The sequence below is a fragment of the Mycetomoellerius zeteki genome, unplaced genomic scaffold, assembly GCF_001594055.1.
Source record: "Mycetomoellerius zeteki isolate Tzet28-1 unplaced genomic scaffold, Tzet1.0 scaffold98, whole genome shotgun sequence".
NCBI lineage: Eukaryota > Metazoa > Arthropoda > Insecta > Hymenoptera > Formicidae > Mycetomoellerius > Mycetomoellerius zeteki.
This window is the reverse complement of record NW_017258021.1, coordinates 1,414,871-1,435,101: the sequence shown is the minus strand read 5'-3', so window position 1 is coordinate 1,435,101 and position 20,231 is coordinate 1,414,871. Positions and strand designations below refer to the sequence as shown.

The following is a 20,231-nucleotide window of genomic DNA, read 5'->3' as shown; positions in this document are numbered from 1 at the left end:
TTTCCCAATTCTTAAAACTGGAAAAAGATGAAAAGTAAATTAAATCGAGATTAAAGTTAATCTACATTGATTATAGAAATAAAAATCGCGAAACGTGCTGCGGTCGCGAATCGCAAATCGATCATATTCAAACTGTTCGTAAAATTTTTTCTTCGCGATTGTTATTTTCTAAAAATGGTCCGTGAAAACTAGAAAGAATTAGAAGCGTTTCACAAAGTGTTTGTAGTACAAACAAAAATGTACGTCGATTATATCGGTACTGGTGGTTTGCTTTCTTCGAGTGAATTGGAGTATTTGGAGTCAATTGAGATCATCTCCATTTCATCTTGCCTTTCTTGACGAAGTGGATCAAAAAAGCAATGAACGCAGACAACGGATGGTATGTTTATCTTGTTCCATAATTATTAATTGTAGTATGTTTATTTTTACTAACGTAGATTAACTTTAATCTTGACTTATTCTTCTCTTTATCCTTTTCTAATTCTTAATACTAGAAAAAAAGTAAGTTTAAAGATCAACTTTAAAGATTAAAGTTATAATCTACGCTAGTAAAACTGGCATTAGTTGTATTTTTTAAAGCCCAGTCACGGTTAATTCTTAATTGAGATTCAATTTGTTTTTCATCTCTTTCCAATTCTGGAATTAGAAAGAGACAATGAATAAGTTGAACCTCGGTTAAGAGTGAGTTGTGGAACTGGGCCTAAGATAGACTTCGACGAAATTCCGATTAACTTAATTGTGTTGATTAATTATACTATTATAGCAAATTTGTGTAATTATTTAATTTATTACGTATAAATTAATTTCTTTACTATTTATCAAGCAACAAATTAATAATTTTATTATTGTTAATAAGTTAATAATCCTATTCATTTTTGTTAATAATACAGAATCCTATTCATTTTTGTTAATAGTATAGAAAATTATGCTTTACAAGTTTATTGCCGGTTAAGTTAATCAAAAAATTTGGTATTAAGTATTTTATGCGGATACCGAAAAGTGGGATGTGACATCAAAATTTCATCTAAATGATCATCTAGACAATTTTATCTAGATAAGATCCAACACTGTGTATCTATATTACTTATTAGCTTGAGAAAAAATTTTCCGTACGCTAACGCCATTTCGATAAGTATTATTTTATATTATTAAAATAAGGAGCAATAGAACAAAACAAAAGCAATAGAGCAACAATTACAGTTACTGATGTGCAAAATATTAGGATATTTGTAAATCACAGAATTAATAGTGAATCATGATTTAAAGAATTTTCTCATGCTATTATTTACATATCTTATATTTATTCGATTAACTTTATAATTTTATTTGTCATTATTTTTATGTATGTGTATTTTAATTATTATGTATGTGTGTTCTTCGAATGTTTTTTGTATTATGTGTACGACACATAATATTATAAATATTATAGAATTTTATCGAAAAATTTAGCATGAATTGTAGATCGTTAATTAAAATAGGCTTAAACAAATAGTGCTCAGCTCTCATAACGAGAAACATTTAAAAGTTTTGATGTCGACTTTTCGCTGGTCGTTGTGTACAATATCGAGGACTGTTCTCGGTTTTATCGGCGGCTCTACGAGTTAATCACCGATAAATGATTAATGTGCGTTCCTCAGGAAATTAAAGTCCCTCGTCGTAAAGTTGTGCGCGGGAACACATATCGGCGTGGTTTAATAATAAATTTTAACTTAATCAATACGTGAGAAGAAAGAAAGAGAGAGAAAGAGAGAGAGAGAGAGAGAGAGAGAGAGAGAGAGAGAGAGAGAATTGTGTTGGTGCATCTTGCGAGCCTCATTTCGTTATATTATGAGAGACGGGCCGTATCGACGTTAATATCTAAGAAATCCGGTCTCTAGGCGAACAAGATACATACCGAGTGTTCGGATATTTTTTTCATTGTTTTTTAACTAATTTGAAATAGATGTTTCTTAAATAAAAATGTTAAGACATAGCTTTTAAACAACTAAATGAAAAATAAAATTTTTTTTGCAAATTTAGTTCCGGAATACCAGATGTGTAACAGAACAATATTAGCTAATTATTTCAATTTTTGTTTAAGTAATTTCAATTTCAATTTCACGTTTCGTCACGAAGATATCTGAAATTAAAAATTGCCCTCGATCTCTCGTTAAAGAGAAATCAACTCTAAATTAGTCAATGTGATCTGCCATTTAAGGAACATTCGAATTCGTTTAAGGAATGGTTTGGAACACTTTGTATACGATGGACGACTGGTAATAATGTTATCGGTATTATTAATCGAAAGAGAGTGGCTTGTGTTTAACAGATTATTTTCGGACATAAATTAATATCGTTCGGGCTACGATGTCTTGCTGAAATTACCTTGCAATGATTGATACAGTCATTTTGTTTGTGATATTTATCAAGTTAGCACGACAAATCGTTCAAAACGTGTCGTTTATATCAATAACTCATTGCTTTTTAGGTCAAATTTTAATGTCATTAAAATTAATAAAATGTATAATATATAATAAATATCAAGGTAACTATATGCGTCGTCTTTCTTTTCGAATTGAAAGACAAAAGGTTGAGTCTTTCTGCGTTACAAATTTGACGCAAAAATGTGAAGACGATTTTCTTAATTTTCTTTCTCTCTCTATCTCTTAACATTTAGATAAATAGTATAAAGCGATTGCTGTGATGTCTCGGTTTATGAAATGTCGTAAATATTGGACGCGCGGATTTTGCATAACGAATTCGGCGGCGATTCCGATGATTGATGAAGTATCGCCGAAGAATGCCCTAATCGGCAATCGGCTTCCACTAGGGCTCATTATGAGCGGACCCGGAGTCAGCTGGATCGCTCGCTAGGCCTTATCTCCGATCTAAGGGAGGCTAGTCTTGTTAGCAAGCTGAACTATAGACTATTACATTTATCTAACCTGATCCACCGAAGTCGGAACACCGTCGTGTCGTGGATTTCTTGGTAAGGCAGTGATGGATACTTCACGGTTAACGTCCTGACACCACGTCGCACGGTGAACCGAAAGCCGCGCTCTCTTCGCGCCGCACCGCCGCACGGGGGGAGAAAGAAACGTGCCTCGCAAACCTAATTTCAGTCCCGGCCCTCTTCCTTCACGATCGTCAGGACACGACCCGGGGTCTCGAATTTTTCGGGCCAGCTCTTCGTATCTTATCAAGTATCGTGTTTTACCGCGCCTGGACCTTCTAAAATACAGCCAAAACAAAGTTTCTTCGTATTAAGAATGTTTGAATTGGACCTTTTTGCAAAAATGACAAACTAGAACAGCGCACAAGTTACGAACAAACAGATGAGAATGCAAAACCTATAATAACGAAAGAGAAATAAAGATCGTTGCGTAATTTATGAGGTGAAGGTCTTGAGAAAGTGGTTGGCCCACACAAAAGTCGACACTTGTATTATAAATCACAGACGATCATATTTCATTTCGCATGGAGGTTTGTGTTGCTTTTGGCAAGATGATAATAACGACGTTGAGTTCGTTCAGCTTTCGCGATTATTATACATCTACCATTGAACAGTTACCATAATCTCCGTTATTTTTTTCGTAATATTATTTCTAAGGAGGAAGGGGGTATACAGTTGCTTCATCAATTTTGAAATCGCTATTAGATCACGAGAAGTCTCCGGGCGAGCTGACGTCGCGACGTCAAGTCAGAACGGCGCTGCCGCCTCGAGAGATAAACTCAGAATTATGATGGTGCCCGTTTAAGACAATTAAGGTGGAACCGGTTAGCAACACGTGTTACAACGAAAGTCCTCCCCGTGAGGTTCTGGCGTCGAGCTCATAACCCGGCGTCATGTCTTCTAACTAGGGGCCGCTTAAGCCACCCTTAAACCGTGGTGAAAGTACTGACCAACCGGACTGTTCGTTAATGTGAACTATCGCACGACAGTTCTTACGCCGACTGGTTTTAAGTCAACTGGCCAAGTGTTGTCCCGGGCCCGACGAGGCCCGCGGCAGCGTTGGGTCCGACAATACTTGCCCCGTCGTCATCGTCCGCGAGATGAAGAGATAGCCAGCCGGCGACTATACGCCGGGGTTCGACGATGTCATTTGTTACGGCTGTATCAGATGCGCGACACGTACGCTCGCGCGCGGGACGGCATGGCAGGGCCCCGAAATCGCGGTCGCCATGACGCGGTGACATGTGCCGAAGAGGATACTGCGGGACCCGCCGTGGTCTCGAGTTTAAGCTTGCTGGGACCCGTCACAGGGGCCCACGGGGAAATGAACCGGACCGTGGTGACTGGTTGGGTCCGTTTTCCCGCGTACGAATACGTGAAGAAGCAAGAAGAGCTGCGGGGAGATGGAATTTAGATTATGAGAGTCCACTCTGCGATGTTGATCACGTTTCCGACGAATTTGGGAGGATAAAAGGGATCGTAGGAACAGGAATCGGGTCGTTTGTGATTTTTATAGAGTAAACGATACGAGAATAGACTGCTTAAGACCAGTTGAGTCTTAAATTCTTGGGACAGTCTACACTGAAAAAAAAGATTGGCCGCTGCAGCTAATAAATTAAATGGTAAAGTATGGCATAGCATTTTGAATTAGCTGTCGCAGCCAATTTTTGATTGCGTTAGCCTATCCGCAATGTATAAGATTTCGGTAGGCTAACAACTAAAAATTGGTTGCTGCAATTAAAAATGCTATGCCATATTTTACCATCTAATTTGCTGCAGTAGCTGATCTTTTTTTTCAGTGTACATTTATCTGATAGCTTTTTCTCTTTCTTAACACACTGAGAAAAATGTTCTGGTTGAAACTGGATGAATCAGAAGATTCTGATTACATCGATCAGAATTTCAGTTATCTCATTTAGAATTTTAATACCTAAATTTAAGAAAGTTCGGTCTAGATTTAGAAAATTCTGGTTCGTCTATCTTCATCCATTCTAATTAATCCAATCAGATATTTTTCTCATATTTATCTTATAAATGTTAATAACCCAGATAACATAATGTTTATCAAGATATAAAACTTATCAGCATCTTTGCGAAAACATCTAAAAGATGTTTAAAAGATATCTTATATTTAAATTTCAGACTTTGTGTTGTCTGGAAAATATCAATTGTAACGCAACAACTTTACTAATATAAAAATAACAGAATGCAGTAGACTTATCTGCACTCTATTTACGTCCATTTCTATCAATGTAGATTAACTTTAATTTCGATTCAACTTACTTTTTATCTTTTTCTAATTCTTAAAACTAAAAAAAAAAGGATGAAAAATAAGTTTAACCGAAATTAAAGTTTCTACATTAGTGAAAATAGGTACATATATTATATGAACAAGTTAATGATCATTGCAGTTTCAAATATCCAAACTCATAACTGATCTCCTATTATCCGAACTGCAGTGCTCGACTTCGATGTTCGATTTCAGTTTTCTAACCGTCAGCTCTTATTATTGAAACTACATAAGAAATATTTATTGAATCTCTATTATCTGAACCATTCACATTTATTGGAATAATCTTGTCCCCCAACATCTTCGAAGTTCTACTGTATAATAAATTAAAAAAATCACATAGACAATTAGTTTGATATTTAAATTCGCTAATCTTGAGATAGGTCACGAAATATAGTGATAATTCATCGAAAGTCATTTCTTAAGTAGAAACAAATGAATTGATTAGATAGCTGTAACAACGTTACATCTATAGATATCAATTGCCATATCAATTGAATCGAATCGTAAGGCGTATCGAAGCATACGGGAGCGAAGCGCCGATATTCAAGTGAAAGTCAAAACAGTGCTACTATAGTAGCAAGGGGCAGGATGATCAGGATGATTCGGGAGATTTTGGTGTGGCGTTACGGAATTTGTCGCGTCACAGGATGACAATCGCAGATACCGCGGAAAGTTTTATTCGTCTGACGTTATTAATAGGTGGTACGTGATGTGCTTATTCTTCTCGAACCGGCAGATGTAAGCTGGATAAAAGGAACGACCGGGGAATACGATTCCAACTTGTATTACAAACGTACCTTTTACGATGTATTACGGGTACATAGTAATATACGAAGTTCATTTCGAAAAGAAATATATTGTATGAAAAGGCCAGAATTAAAATAATGTCTTCGTATTTTTTAATTTTTTCATGAACCGATTTGTAAAAGCGGAATAAAATATTAACCTTTAAAGGCCTTTTTGGTGAGACGTATCCGGCTTCTTTCCAAGACTTTCAATGTTTTTCTCATCGCATTTATAACTTTTTTATTAATAAAAATATATTTACGACATTCAGAAGATCGAAACGTATGTATCATTATATTTATGTGTATTAAATCACATATCATTTTGTTTTAGCAACTCACATCTTTGCGAGGTTTATTTGCCCTTATTAATTTTAATTTTTATTCTTTTTTTCTAAGATATTTTATTTTGAATTTAAACAAATATATTTGCTTAATACTGTTGTATTTTTGATGTCTGATGTTTCGATGGTAAAAACTTTTTTCTAAATCTATTATTTTTATTATACATAAAATCGAAATACATCATGTATGATTGATGATACGAAGAAAAATCTTGTTACGTAAATTGGAAGTCTGAAAGATTTATATTTGCAGATATTTATAATAGTTGTATTTAACTATTATAATCACTTAAATTTATCGAACATAATCGAGGCAACCAGAAATTCAATCAAAATAATAAGAATTCTGATTAATATAATTAAAATGCACTTGTATATACTTTTTATTGGTACAACCAAAATTTTTCCTAGTATATATAATAATTATAATTTTATAACTTTCACATTATGTAATATTAAAGAACTCTTTATTAATCTGATTTCTGACAAAAATAATTGGAAAAATAAGCGAAAAAATTTTTTAGAATTTTGTAATCAGATTTGCAATAATATCAGTCGACTGCTCTAATTCTATTATTTCTTTTTTTTTATCTCCTGAATGAGTCATTTTGCTTTATTCCGGCGAATTGCTATATCCGGCTGACGAATGTCTTAATTCACGAATACATCTTATTGCCCATGGCAATGGAATGAGCAAGACGAATTGCTGCCGATTTGCATTTAAGCGGTAGATAAAGCATACCCGGGAGCAAATTAATTTGCCGTTCTTTTTGCGGGCGCGATCGTATCGAGCGAGATAGCTAAGATTTTGAGAACGCATGTATGTCTATCTGTCCCTAGCTTAATTCTTGTTCTCTCTTGCAAATGCGAATTGTTCAACTGATAATTACGTTTAAATTTAGTTTATCAAGATACTATTATTAAGATACGTTTATTTATTGTTTATTAATCATTTCATGTATTTTTTAAAACGAGGATGTTAAAGAAAAACAAATCAACTGAAAATTTCTTTCAAGATTAATGGTTTTAAGAACAGAATTTAAAATTTCTAGTCTTTATTTATTATTCAGTCACTGAATTGTAAAACATTTCCGTATTGCGCATTCGATGATATACATGAGAATAGAAAAGTGATAGATTAATAAATTTGATGTTTTTCTCTTATTCAATCTTGTTTTGTATGCTCCATGAAGCGAGCGTGTTATATTTGTGACAAGTACATGGGAATTGATATCGCCAATTAAGCACCGTTTGCGAAAACGCATGTAAAAACGCCGATAAGAATCAGACGTTCTTATCCTTGTAGGCCGGATGCGGGCAATCTCCAACTTCGTAATGATGATGTGGATACACATATGTAAGGATGCACATCAGACATAGATATTTTCTCGTAACATCCGTTTGGTAGAGCATCACGAATACAGGATGACGTTTAATCAAAGCTGGCATGGTTATTCGCGTCTATCGAAGAGACTCACTTGATTTTGCGCAAACTATAATGCGCTGAAACGATGTGTAATTATGTAATGATTGGAACGAGAAGTCGCAAATTAACTCGAGAATGATTTTTCACAAATAATAACGGTGATAAGCAGTTAGAATTGTGGAGGGTTTTATTAATAGATGTGAGAGTCGTCGTTAAGAATTTGATATTTTCTGGTCTAGCTTTTAATTGTTACAAAATAATACGTAAATATCCTTTTTTGTATATAAAATAAAGTTTGAGCAGTGCTCGCAAATATTCAACAGAGACTAATATAGATTTATTTAATTTCAGTAGAAATATTTATAAAAAAACTTTTAGATAATCGATATCTATTTTAAAAATCTTACAGCTTTCTTTTTAATAAGATTTGTTATAATTCATTATTTTATTATATTATCTAAAATGTGTTTTAATGCCTACAGTGACTTCTTCGTTCTGTAAAAATTAATTATTTAATAATCATTATTTAATGATAATGATTAGAATATATCTAACTATTGTAAGATATTTTATTTAAATCGATTTTCAGTTAAATAATACAGGTGACATGTGATATAAAACTTTATTTTGTTCGTGAAGTAATTTTCATTACAAGAATCTATAGTAATTATTAGATATATTTCTCGAAAAATTTCTCTATGGCCCTTCTATGTATATGAAGAGCAGAATTCCAAAATGCATTTTATCCAAAATTTCATTTTTTTAGTTAGAGATGACATAGTGTTCAGTGTTGAAAGACTCATATTATAAGCTACTCTGTGATGTTCAGAAAGCATTTTTTCATCGTTAATTTATATGCTGAAAAAACATAGACATTACGAAGTGTATTATGTTTTTTAACTAGAGACAAACAAAATTCATTTGTCTAACATTTTTAACAATTGTTTAGCAATTTTGTTTAATATTTTACATTCTACTGATTGGTATATTGTTATTTTCTGTAAAATGTGTAATTTTCTTGTGTGCAGAGTTTCTTTTTTCTCATTTTCAATTACAAATTTTGGACAAAACGCACTTTGAAAGTCTGCTCCTCATATGTCCTCCTATGCCTTTTTTTACGGGACAGCTAGTAACGCTAGTAATTGAGACATACATTATTCATTGGTTAGGACACCGAAAAAGAGATGGAATCAGATAGTCGAAAACATGCTGTTGTTGTGGAATCGATACGAGAGTCTATTTGACGACGTCCGTACGAGAGACAACTGCTTGTTCGAATGGCCATTCGAACGAACTGGATGGATTCACACCTGCGAGCGTGGGTGTCATTCCTATCTTCGGGAGGATTGCTTTTTAAGTCCGATCATTTCATCGATTACAAGAATTTTTATAACGACAAGGAGAGAGAAAGAGCGAAATTCTCGATCGAAATTATTTCGTTAAAATTTTTATAGATTTTTAAAATCGGTTTACCTCTCGAGTATTTTCCATTTGAGATCATAAGTGTAAAAGGATAACGTAAAAATATATCGGTAGAGAACTTTACCTGTTCCAACGACGAAAAAGATACGTATAGAATTAATCGTAGCAGTTGTAATTTTGTGAACGTAATCGCGAGTTATGTTGTCCATAACGAAGCGCCCTCCGACATATTGATATTTCACTGCTCGCGATCCACCCCCGTCAACCCCTTCTGCTTTCGTCCTGCCTCGGTGTAATTATATTTGACTTGTATGATTATAGCACGTGCACACATTATTATTTCGGCCTGAATTATTCATGCCGCTCGGTTATGCGAGAGGAGAGTTCGCGCATCGCGGCCAAAATTGAAGTCCAGATCGTATATCGCGCGATCTATCAAGATGAGCATTAATCCCCGTCGATATCGTTGTTTATTATTATTATTAGCGCTCTTCCTTCGACTCTCCCCTGTCCTCCAAGTATCATCTGATTTATTTTTTTCCTTCTGTTCTTTTTCTTTTGGCGCGTCGTTCGCGGGAGACGATGCGGCGCGTCCCGTTCCAGGTATAAAGAGGCTCGTCGATCTCGATCTCGTTGAGGACACGCCTCGGTCGTCCACCCTCGTTGTCTCGTATCTCGCGATACCTCGCTTTTCGACGATTCGACATTTTTTGCTGTCTTCATTCGAGCGTTATTTGAGCAGTTAGTGTGAGCATGAGAAAAAGTTATCAAAAATTCTAGAAAAGTGGAACTATACCTGCATGTAATATTATGTAATTATTATTATGAATATAAAAATTATTTATATATGAATTATATATATATATATCTACAATATATACATATATATAGCAATTTTAAAATACATTTTGTACATTAAAATGTACATTAGTATATAGTATAAAATACATTATAATATATTTTTATTTTGTGAAGAGTTTTAGAAATAAATAAATTTTAAAGTTATTTTTATTTAATTAATTTGCATGTTTGTTGCTCTAGTATGTTTCCAGTATGAATCTTTCCTGCTCCCCTTCTTTTTCCTTTGATTTGACGAGCAGAGGTAAAGAAGGAGAGGCGAGGCATGTTGTACATTCGAGTCGAGAGATCAATCACGCGACCATTTTGCCCTGTAATCATACGGTTTTGTAACGCCGAGAGACGAGAGTTAGCGATGTTTAGGGTAGCGAACGGCGATCTGACGGTAATTAACTTTAATTAAAGACACTGCGGTTAAAGAATCCTTCAAAATTCATAATCAACGCCCTCTCATTTAACCCCGGGAGGCCGCCTGACCTGTATATATCTCTCGGAGTTCCCCTTTTTCGGTTCCCTTCCCTTCGCAACAGTGACGTACTTATCACTCGACTATTTTATATATTCATTTTGTAATCTTTTGTGGCTGTGATGTAAAAGAAATTTCAGCCATGTCGAAGTTGGAATTGCGTTAAACGGTTGATGAAATACATATTTCAATAACTATTTCGCTGTAAAAACGATATCAATCCCGACGACGAAATCTGATTAGAGTTTCAAAAAAGGGACAAAAAATTATAGAAACAATAAGTGCAAGAATCACACAATTTATAACAAAAATGTATACACTTTTATGCTTGTCTTTAAATTAATGTTCTCCTTTTTATTTTTATTTTAGTGGTAATTAACTTTTTCATTTGTCATAAGTATATAATTTTTTGTCTTTTTACGTATATTATATGAAATTTTTTTATAATAATACATTATTACGAGGACGGGGAAATGAGCTCTCGCGAAGATTAATTCTCGAAATGACGTGTCGAGGGCCCGCGGCGCAGTTTTACATTCCTGGTGTTCGTTCGTCTCATTCGAACGATATATTAGAGCCGTAGGACCGGCTCTACTCGAGAAACTATTTTGACATGTTGATTATACACACTCTCTTTCCTCAGAAGGCAGCAGAAAAACAGAATTCCTACAATGACGGGCCCCTCTAATTTCGATGGAGACTCCACTAAATATTTCGAACGCGCGCGCGTTATAATGATCTCCGTAATACTCCCGTCTAACTATATGGTCACGGAGAAGGTGGTGGAGGGAATAATCGCAGGTGGAAGTCTCGTGTTAAACGCAAGGTGCTCAGAGGTGCTATTATATAATTTTCTTGAACAGCCTCATTTTTAGAGAATACGCACCACTATCATTCTTTAGACTATGACAAATCTATACGGATGACTTTAACGCGAGTTATAAACCAAAATTAAAATCATTATTCTGAAATTTATGAAGATTTATGTTTCTAGGTGTGATATGTTTTTAGTTTTGTAGCAAGGGATGGGAAATATCATATTCTAGATTGTGAAGCTTGAAACGAATTCATTATCAGGGGTCATAGTTTTCCTGACCTGTCTCATTTGTAGCAAATACGCATCATATTATTCTTTAGATTCTGATAATTCTAAGTAGACAGCAATTACGCGAATTTTAATCTGTAATTGAAATAATTATTTCGAAATTTATGGAGATTTATATTTATAAGTGTAATATATTTTTAATTTTGTAGCAAAAGAACAGGAAGTATTTTAAATCGTGAGGCTTGAAATGCATGTTTCATTATCGCATTTAAAAATCTGGCTGCGCCAGTTAAACGCCTCAATCGCGTATGACTGCGAATTATAGCGTGTCGTACTTCGCATTACATCGTATCTTTTCTTTTTCTCAACGGAGAACATGATCGTGCGCGATCTCGTTACGTACGTACACCTTCGACCTCGACGCTCGCGATAAATAACGTTAATGTGAATCGAACAACGCGCAGTGCGTTTTCTCGGCACGTATGAAGACATAGACGTCCGGCGATATAACGAAGAGAATTGCGATACTCATGCAGATAGGTCCTACCGTGATGAATGGCCAGCGAACCTCCACTAGGACGCTATCAATGGCATCTTCAGCAGCTACCCTGAGACGGCTGCGACTAGTCTGATCGCAAGTCATTCTCTTCGCATCATTCTGTTCGCGACAGTTAATGTAGGCGGAGACTCTGCGGACAAAATGTACTTTGAGATATCCTTGATTCAAAATAAGAAAGACAAGAAAGAGAGAGAGAGAGAGTGATCGCAAATTTTACTCTTCAGACTCGTTAAGCCGAGACAATTGCAAGTCATAAATCTGATGGAAAAATTAGTTATTACATGAAAATAATATGCAAATTAATGTAATAACTTATGATAAAAGCCTACTTTGGGTGATATATGAATTGCGTTAGAATTATGGTAGAATTTAAATTATAATTTAATGTGTTACCGTGTAATATAAAAGCATTTAAGAAATCAGAATAGATAAATAAAAAAAGTACATAATATTAAGATATATTAAGATATACGGTGCATAAAATTATAACTAAGATTTTACCTTGAAATCTGATCCGAATTAATAAAGTTAGTTCGCTTAAAGTGATTTTTAATTTGATTATTACAGAAGTAAAAGTTTTGATTATAATATTTAATGAACTTTCTATTTCCAAAAAAGTTTATCTTTAAAAAATCCTTATATCTGAGAAATTTTAATTAAACAATGGAAGAAACCTAAGAGAGCTACGGAGCATTATTGTTACGCGCATAATAATGATTTAAAGTTTATAGCAAAGGATTGCATCTGGATACGGCAAATAATAGAACCGTGCAAATAATGTACAAATTATATGATGTAATTTTTAATCTAAATAATGATTGGATGGGTCAATAAATTCTCCTTGCTCTTTCAAATATGGTTTCCACTTCCCACATTCAAGTTATTAACAAGAAATGCTTATATATCACAGACTCTGTACCTCTAAATTTCATGATTTTATCCAATGCTTATTCTTTTAGAGCTATTATATATAGGTACTTCTCGCTCCCACATCTATAAACACATGAAAAGAACGATTTTGTTCAAGTATCTAAAAATTTAGCTAGATACAAATCTAAAAACAATTTTATTGGAACATCCAAATAATTATGTACATTGATGAGAGAAAAATATACTAAATTTCAATAAATATTTGTTTGAATAATCAGTTGAATATTTACTAAATATAAACATATATTTATAGTACGAGAACATTAATTTGATTTAATAATTATTTTTTGTTTTTTAAACATTTAAACAAATATTTATTTTCTGTAAATAAGTGTTATATTTGTACTATTCAAACAATTATTTATTAAAATTTAATTAATTTTTCTCTCAGTGTAGGAAACTTAAGTAGTAATAAGCAATGTTGCAAAAAATTTGGATATTCAAGCAATCAACTTGAGCGGCCTGCATAATTATTTTAATAATCTAACAAAATAATTTTCAGATCTGTATCTATAGTTACATTTTTAGATATTTTAGTAAAAAATTTGTTTTCCGTGCAGATTTTAATTTGAATCTATATGATGAGTCTCATTGAGATTAGTCTTTTCAGATACTACACTGAAAAAAATTTTGTTCATTTTTGGTCCAATGAATGATCGTTAATCAATGTCCGACTTAATGTAGTTAACTCATTGATACAATAAAAACTGGATTCATTTATACAACTATATATTCATTCTTGCAATGAATTCTAGTAATAGTTTTATAATCTAAATCATTATGAGAATTCATTGGACCAATTTTCATTATTTTTTCATAATTCAATGAATATTTTATTGTATTTACGTACAGTTTTGGTTCAGTGTATTTACTGATTTTGGATGATGTTTACTGACGTTGTCTGTTCGATGTATTTGTGACGCGTTTGTGTCTGTAATATTGTGTATAACTTCCGCGATCGATCCCTCAATTGACGTCGGAATCCAAATAGCGGATAGCGGCCGCAATAGGAGTCCGATGGTATACGTAGGAAATCCAACGGGGCATCGGCAGTCACGCCCCGCGGCTTTAAACTGTTGGTAGATGTGGGAGCGGTTTGTTTTAGACACGGGTCTAATGCACGAGTAACCTGTAATCATCGTTGGGGAAGAACGGGTAGGATTGGGCATATATCACGGCAAACGAAACGGATTCGGACCGTCCATCGCATAACAACGTTCCGACATTCGAGAGGAAATACTTTTCGCCTCTTGTGCCCTAATGATCCCTCTCCCCTCTTGAAGAAAACAAAAATAAGCTTCATTATGTTATATTTTAGTTTTATTTTTATTAATAAAAGATATTCATAAATAAATGCGTGTAGATTTAATGGATGTAGTGATAATTTTTTGAAATTTAATTTAGAAGAATGAAATGAGATTTATAACACAATCAAGCGAAGAGGATCATATTTGGTCAAGGCGAGTCTTGGAGCCTAATAATTTTTTGTGTGAATTTTACAATTTCCAGTTCAAGCAAACTGCACACCGATTTGTCGGTCTTGAAACAGTCCTAAAATTGAAACTGGATTACGTAATATCATAAATTAAACTGCCAACCAACTTTATATTATTGATGTTAATAAGCATTTTTAAAACACTATAAAGAATTTATTGCGAAAAAGAGCTGGGATTTGAAGCTCTAGATCTTCCTAATTTCGTGCGTTTTACCAATTTGACCACCAAGATATGCGGTAATAAATTAGATTTATTATCTTTTTAATTCCAAAATCATATTTTTCAAGCGTACATATATTAAATACATAATGCAATGTGCATATTAGAAATGAAAATTAAAATTAGTGTAATTTGGGTGAGATTGTATTTTGCATCTCTATTACGTCGAAAATTGCACCCAAGAGTGCTCCGATTATTATAGCGATTACGTCGACTTACGTTCGCCCTGAATATCGTCTTTTTATTTTACGTCTGCGCAGATTTCCGCGAAAGTGCCCGCGTTTCGGAACCAGTTAGTTCGTGCTGGAACGAGGGTAGAATTCGGCATTCGCCGGGCGAATTATACTTTCGGCTACTTTGTGGTTTTACCTGCCTACGATTTACGAAACGATCGGCTATTCATTAATGACCTGTCATTAGGCACTTCATGGGCGATTATCGGCCGTTCCTCGGAAGTCCCGTACTCGAATCTCGTAATCAGGGCCCTCGGTTCGCCAGTCCTCTTCCTGTCTGCAGAGGGGCCTTGACATTTAGGTCCAATCGCAGCTCCCGAAATCCTCTTTGCGAATCTTTTCCTCGAGTCCTTTCGTCTAGGCAATCGAGTTGCTTCTTCCGTAAAACGGTTTACGACATGACTCGTCAAACGTTTAGGATACCTTCGTGACTATGTCGAGCGTTTCTTCGAGCCAGAAATCGTCCGATCATCGCGTGGTCCTTCTTCGACTTGCACTCCTGCTCGCATCTCGAAATTTTATGACGACCACAATTCGCGGAATTATCGTTGCGCAAGATAATGATCGCTTTTTGCAAATATTTCGAAAGGATTATATTTGTTTGAACGCAAAAAGAAACTTTCTATCTTAATTATATTATTTTCTATCTTAAGTTAAATTAAGGGACTGCTGTAAAAATGGAATTAGAAAATCACGAGGAGTAAAAATACGCGTTAGATATATTACAAATTTACATATTTAGTACGAAAGGAATACATCCCAGATAAAATCTTTAATTAAATTTTCAACAGATCCTTTAATAAATAAAGTCGTTGCCATATAACGTAATTTTGTTTGTAATTGATATAATTGGCCAGAGGAGAAATCGTCAGCAAGAAAATTGATGAGGAAAGCGAGGCTCGCTTAGAGACATGCGAGATCGTGAGGTAAAGAGTTTTAGGTGATAGTTAAAAATGACGTGAAAAGGTTCCACTTGATATGTAATTAAATTGCGGGATTTGAAACTCTCGACAACAAGTGAATGAAGATCGACCCTGTTCCATGTGCGGGCATGAAATCGCCGTGCGATCCGTATTTCTTGATAACAATCGAACACGAACAGCGCTTCACGAGAGACGTTCGTGTCGGCCGCGTACGTACTAATCGTCGAAACTCTATGCCAGCTGTTTACGGAACTATTAATTTATCTTGGGAGAGAACCGCTAATTCATACTCCGCAAAGTGAATTCTGGATATCTACGTTTCAGATGCGTGGCACTCACGTTATACCCGTCTGAAGCCGATTATTCCGGGCCGTCATCAGGATCTTCGAAGAATCGAAGAGTTCTCTATAAATCGCATTTTTTAATATATCGCATAGTTTCGAAGATATTTGCTAAAAACGATAAAATCTATTTTTTTCGAAGAGGCGTTTCACCCTCTAAACTTTGAGATACGCTGATAAAAAAAATATGGATCTAATATTTTTTTATACTCTACAACATATCCAAAACCCATCAAAATCGGTGAGGGACAGTTCTGACGGTTCCTTTGTTAGTTACATACATTGCAAAGGATTTGTTTCGAATCTTCTTCGACCTTGATTATACTTTTCAACTATAATATATGCAATATAAATAAAACTATTCGCCTACTAGGAAATAGGAAGAGTTAAAAAATTGCGACTGACAGATGGAGTCACGGCCTGGAAGAATTCGTGCGCTCACGAATCGATCTCTGCGTCCCTGGCAATCGTCGAAACTCCATGCCCCAGCTGTTATCCGAAGAAACTATTAATTTATTCTCTGCCGAGTGAGTCCTAAGTACGGTGTAAACGCGCTCGGAGGTATGAGATACGCGGTGTATAAGTGCCGATCGGTCGATTCGATACACGACGAAGAAGCGCACGATGAAGGAAGAGAGGAGGCGAAAGAGAGACAGCCAGTAAACCGAAGAGGCGCGTTGTGTAGCTTGATTGCAGGGTGCCGCACGGTGTTTGCTTTATAAATCGTGCCTTGAACCACAAGAGAATAAGAAGAGAGTACGGATGCTGTGCTCGAAACGAAGTATCTTTGTGCGAAGGCTGGCGAGTAAGTTAAAAGGGATGGAAAGAGAAAGAAAGAAGAAAAGAGAGCAGGGAGGGTTGTGCGATTGATATCATTCTGAAATTGGGTTATGATTTATCGAATTTTCAGGGCCAGTACGGTGGAGAGTATCCGATTGAATATTGTGCTACGTAAGAGACTCCAGATAAAGGATATTTTATTATTACAAATCACTGGGTTGCTCACCAAGATGATGCGCCAGAGAGTCGAAACGAAACCGCGATCCCGTTGATGCTAAGGATGAAATTATTGACGATAGAAGATCAGTCTCTCATGAAAACAAGCTTCTGTGATGTTGGTTGTGTGTACTCTCTAAATCTGAATCAGTGGATAATCACTAATTACCCAGTGACATACTTGGCACTGATAATCAGATTGAAGTTCAATTAAAAAAGGAAGAATGTTCGAGCATTATATAACTAAAATACTGATATTTGCATGTTAATTTCAATTTTCCAATTCCATATTCATTGAATTTATGCACTAAAACGAGATTGATTAGATCACATAATAAAGATCAGCTAGGTTAGGGATCTCACATTTCATTCACTGATTACCAGTGGCATACTTGGCACTGATATCAGTGATTATCCACTGATTCAGATTTAAAGAGTATGTGATTCTTGAGTATTCAATCAGTAAGAGAACGGTGACGACTGCAATTTGTACAGAAAATGAGGACAACTTCGTTTTTTATTATTCTTTCAGATCATGACTTATAATATAATTTTCTTTTTACTTGATATTTCATAAATCCTCCAATCAGAGCATTTATTTACGCTAGTCTTTAATTAAAATTATTATATTTAATCAGATTATGATTATTAACTTTTACTACACATGTAATTTATGATACATATTAAGAATTAAGGGAAAAAAATACGACTAAAACGTTTGCAAATTCAATTATTTTTTCAATCAAAAATTTTTTTAGATTGCGCACAATTTTAATAATAAATTCACTTCGCTAAAAAATATATTAAGGAACGCGTGAAATGTATTATGTATAAAAAAGCGTTACAACAAAAATAAATAGACACAACAAATAGATACAAAATAGATACAAAAATAAATAGATACAACAAAAATAAATAAATAGTTATCATTTTTATATACTGATCGTTACGCACCGTTTACATTATACACATTAATTTACATATTTTGACATAAATTCTTTATCACAAATAGTTACTTTTATTTTTGTAAACTAGGATATTTGTTCTTGTTTTCTTAAAAGATCTCTCTACCATCGCTTACCTTAGCTTTTTGAAATAAGCGTTTTATCACACATATTTATTACTATAATGATAAGATATAAGATTTCTCCTCGTGTACTCGCCGTTAATTCGCACATCGAAATCAAAAGCGTACAACGAGGCTTAGGAAGTCCAAATCATAGAACAAATTTTTCTTTTTTTCGCCATTTAGTTTAATATCGACGCGGCCCTGTTTCCACTTCGAGAGAGAGATACTTAGGTAATAACCCGATAATGATGGGCTCCGTTCGAACGGATTACTTTTTACTCGCTTATCGCCGCGCGCGCGGAAAGAACCAGAACAAACACTCCAACGTGGAAGATGATGATGATGATGATAACCACGATGATGATGATGATGATCGTAACAATAATGAGTGGTTTTGCGCAACTAGCTCACTAGCGCGCGATAAGTGTGCGTATGTGCATGCGTAGGTAAACATATATTTTTCATCGACGAACAAAAATTCCGGCAATAACGCTAAGAACTTTCTCTGTCCTCTGAATATATTTTTTCGATCAAATGATCGAATCAAACGAACAAATCTTGATGAAATTTGAATATATGTAAATATAGACTATATAGAGCAACGATTATGAGGAATAACGTTGTAAATCTTATATGCCTAAATTCTCAGCAGAATCGTAAGGCTCGTAACATATTCCTGTAAGACTTGTAAGAATATTTAAGTACTTATACCTTTATACAATATTTTTACAGACAACTTCTTACTAGCCATAAAATTTATAAGAAATTGTAGATATTTACGAATATATATAATCGTACGTCTTACGATACATACGCATAAAATTAGAATACACTAGTCATAAATTCTTACAAGTTTTACGAGAACACATTACGAGTCTTACGATTCTGCTGAGAATTGACCCATTAGCAGCTTTTATTAATGATAAATCATGATAAAATAATAATTATGAAGATTTAATTTTAATATAATGTTTTGTTTCATTATAGTAAAATTTAATTATGTGTATGTAGCATAAATTAATTATGTGTATATACCACTTGCTTTACTTTAATCTAAACAAAAGAATGAAAAATCTTTTCATTCTTTTGCATAAATGATTTATTACAGAAAAAATAAGCATGTATTTATCGTATTGCTAATTGGGTTTTGCTTGACTTTATAAATGTAACATATTTATAGAATATTTTCTGTATGTACGTATTTTTTTATTTTCAACTATTTCAAGTAAGAGGCTTATCATTCACTTGCCAAAGATATTTATAACGTGAAAGTTTATAAAATTTTTTCTTCATAAAACAAATTATGTATATCGGATTTTTTTAATCGTCAGAAAACACGTGTTTTGTGCATAAACGCCAAAAATTTTTGAATTTATTTAAGCGACAGAAGAAACGTGCAATCTAAACAATCTGCGTTTACATTGCTTAACAATTGTAGCAATTTTACCTAATTTTTGTTTTTTTACGCTTGATTTAGCCAGAAGCAAGTCGCTTCCGCAGATATTGATTGAACGACCTATGTTCCAGCGTTTATTAAACACCTGTACCGTCGTTTCGGTGTGAAAGATGCCTTTTTAATCGACTATAACCACGCTGAATCCCACAAAAATCCCTGGTCTCTCGGTTGACTGCCACTGGTCTGCTTGGAGGTACCGCCCCCTTGTTTGAGAAACTAAGAGATGAGACATGCCTGCACGAGTGCCTTCTTTCCTCTCGTTTCTCTCCTCTCGCCTCCTTCGTTCAACCTCTCTTTCCGTTTCCATGTTCTCGATTCTCTTTCTCGCTTCCATGTTTTCTCTTCGCTCATCGTCTTGGAGAACGGGGTTCATCCGTTACTGCATTCCCTCTTCGTCGTCCCCTTTTCTCTCGCGCAGTACCGTCTCTTTTGCGCGCA

At 34.5% G+C, this 20,231-nt stretch overlaps 1 long non-coding RNA gene across 1 annotated transcript; it reads left to right on the top strand.

Annotated features, from left to right (window-relative positions):
- Positions 1–16,911: 16,911 nt before the first annotated feature.
- LOC108730931 (uncharacterized) lies at positions 16,912–17,774 on the top strand. The gene is made up of 3 exons (XR_001936992.1): positions 16,912–17,077; positions 17,183–17,395; positions 17,704–17,774. It is a non-coding gene; the product is annotated as an uncharacterized lncRNA (long non-coding RNA).
- The last annotated feature ends 2,457 nt before the right edge of the window (positions 17,775–20,231 follow it).